Source organism: Marmota flaviventris, chromosome 2 (genome assembly GCF_047511675.1).
Source record: "Marmota flaviventris isolate mMarFla1 chromosome 2, mMarFla1.hap1, whole genome shotgun sequence".
Classification (NCBI taxonomy): domain Eukaryota; kingdom Metazoa; phylum Chordata; class Mammalia; order Rodentia; family Sciuridae; genus Marmota; species Marmota flaviventris.
This window is the reverse complement of record NC_092499.1, coordinates 172,843,690-172,846,741: the sequence shown is the minus strand read 5'-3', so window position 1 is coordinate 172,846,741 and position 3,052 is coordinate 172,843,690. Positions and strand designations below refer to the sequence as shown.

The window sequence follows — 3,052 nt, the reverse complement described above, 5'->3', positions numbered from 1 at the left end:
TGAAAGGAGTTTGGGGGCTGGGGTGGAAGGAAGTTTCCTTGGGACCTATTTTCCATATCCTTCAATTACTTTTTGCCCATGGTAATGGGAATCTAGAAAATGCTACGGTAAGTCTTTGAGATGTGGAACCATCAAGTTCTATCAAAATTTCAGTTGAGATTATTAGATTTGACATGAACTTCCCTCAGAAGACTAAGGGTTCTACAAAGATTTGTTGGTTTGCAGACCACTCCCATTCATGGTCACGGGATGGCTACTGATGACTCCATGCTCAGATCTGGTGTGGTCTACTGTACTTTTTACCTCAGCTAGAAGCATTTTAATGGAATTGTTTGCTTCAAGTTCCCTAGACAAGCCTTTGGTTGGCTGAAAACTAGAAAAGTGGTCTACATTTTGGTGGAACACTCTATCCAATTACTGCTGAAAATATGACTTGCCTTGTTTTTAGCAGAATCGGAGTTATCTGGAAGCATTTCCAGTAGATTGAGGTTGTTCATTTTCCTCTTCATCAGAAAACAATGGACCACTGGGAGCAAAATGGCAAGGAACCTTGGCTGTCAATCTTTATGTTTAAGGGAGGCCGAAGGTGATGGCTGGTGGAACAAAGACCAGAAAGAAGATCCAGTCAAGGTTGGGGGTAAGCAATGAACCGAATTCTCTGGAGGGCCCGAATCAGGAGGTGACATGAATAAAGTAGAAAAGGAAGATGTTCCCTCAGAGATAGTTGGAAATTTGTCTGCAGAGATTTTTTTTTCCCCTGAGGGAGTTGGTATAGCATCTGCATCCCAGAGATTGGAAACTTCTGCTTGTCCTTCTGACAACCAAGTAGTTGAAGAAATAATGGAAGGAGGTACTGTTGGCAAAAGTGGCTTTGGATCCTCATCATAAAATAGTATCGAGTCTTCTGTTGATTTCCAAGCAGGTAACTTGAGTAGTAGAATCTCCTGGGACAACACAGTGCCAGCAGCTAACTAACTGCATGTCTTGATGCTGCTCTTATTTTAATCCTGCTTTTTTTTTTTTCTACGTAGTCTTGCCACCTTAAAAAGCTGGTACTGGAATTATTGTTGTAGGACAGATGAACATGCTGTTGGTGAATCACCTGTACCAGGTAATCCTTTAGGAAATGTCATGGAGTAGGAGGTACATACTCTAGTCTGCCATGCCACTTCCCTCTTTATACAGCATCTATCTGTTCATCCATTAGCAATGTTATGACTTGCTTAGAGTTTTCCCAGATATGATAACCTTGATCTTTTCCAGCTTCATCTATGTGTTGAAAGTCTTTTAATATTTGAAGATTACAGAACCCCTCTCTGCAATGATGAATAACTTTCTCTGATCCATTCTTGATGAGATAATCTGCTAGGGTAAGGGATTTATACACATGGCACCAGTTCTTCCCATGGTCACGGAGTCTCTGCCATAGCATATTCATAATCCCCGAGAGAGAAATTGTGTTGAAAGTCAAATCACTGGTATTCAACATCAGAGGACTAGAGGGACCCCAAGAATCATGAGAACTTGCTTCCCTGACTTTTATTTCAGCATCTGAGTAATTTTTCACGAAGCTTTTCACTTGCTTCCTGAATGCCATAGGTAGGACACGTTTGAAGGTGAAAAGGGGCATGAGAGCAATGGAACAGGAATTTATGTTACTGGTTTATAAAACTCTTGGCAGGTAGTTCTGCTGCTCCCAAATACAAATGATCAATCTCCATGTTGATAAAGTATCAATTTCCTGATGGAAAGTGCGCCAGCCATGGCCCAGGGCCTTTTCCCCCTGCTCAAATTCAAACCCTCTGAATTTTACTTTAATCTGAATTTCATCCTTTGGATGCCTAAAGATCTTTCATGATCACTCATGGTTAATTACCTTTTCTTCGAATAGGTTTAAAAGCAGGTATGAACCAGGTGTGCTGGCGTATTACTAAGGGAGGCTGAGGTGGGAGGATCACTTGAGACCAGCCTGGGCAACACAGTGAGACCTCACCTCAATAAACCAAAAACCAAGCTGGGCACAATGGCACATACCTGTAATCCCAGTTGCTTTGGAGGCTGAGGCAAGAGGATGGCAAGTTCAAAGCCAGCCTCAGAAATTTAGTGAGGCCCTAAGCAACTCAATGAGAACCTGTCTCAAAATAAAGGGGTGGGGATATGACTCAGTGGTTAAGTGCCCCTGGGTTCAATCTGTGGTACCAAAAAACAAACAAACAATGTGGATGGTCATCAAAGGTAAAATTGACTTGGAACTCAAGCCCTCATGAATTTGTGTGCTTGGAAAAACAATGACTGCACTTTAGTTGGTGTAGGTGGTAATGCTTCAATACCAAACAGCTCCAAAATCTAAGTAGCTCCAAACTATGTAAATTTATTTATACAGACTGACAGGAGCTTCACACATCAGTTGGCACCACAGTGGGGAAGGAAGATGGATAACATGCACTGACAGTTTATAGCTTCTTACCCGATATGACACATGCCACCTCTGTTTATATTGTTAGACAAAATAAGTCACATGGTCATGTAAAACTTCAAGGGAAAAGGGGAATTGGAATCCTTCCCTATTCATTAGTCTATTTATATTACTAAAATGAGATACCGGAGGCCAGATACTTTGTAAAGAAAAGGGTTAGCTGGATGTGGTGGGCCACACCTGTAATCCCAGAGACTTGGGAGACTGAGGAAGAAGGATCGCAAGTTTGAGACCCCCCTCAGCAATTTATCAGAGGCCCTAAGCTAAGGAGATCCTATCTCAAAATACAAAAGAACAGGGGCTGAACTTGTGACTCTTCTGCCTCAGTTTCCTCTCCCCCCCACCAAAAAAAAAAAAAAGAAGAAGAAGAAAGAAAAGAAATAAAGAGGTTTATTTAGATCACGGTTCTGGAAATTCAAGGGATTGGCACCAGCATCTGCTCAGCTCTGGTGAAGGCCTCAAGAGAGATGGTATTACCTGAGACAGCAAGAGATCATATAGTGAGACAGGAAACCAAGTGGCCCAAGAGTGTTCTTTTATAACTCTCATGGGAGAACTAGCTTGGGGTCCTATGAA

The 3,052-nt window shown here is 42.0% G+C and overlaps 1 pseudogene; it reads right to left on the bottom strand.

The window, feature by feature from the left end:
* Positions 1–201: 201 nt before the first annotated feature.
* Positions 202–1,597, bottom strand: LOC114107632 (ENTH domain-containing protein 1 pseudogene; annotated as a pseudogene).
* Positions 1,598–3,052: the final 1,455 nt, after the last annotated feature.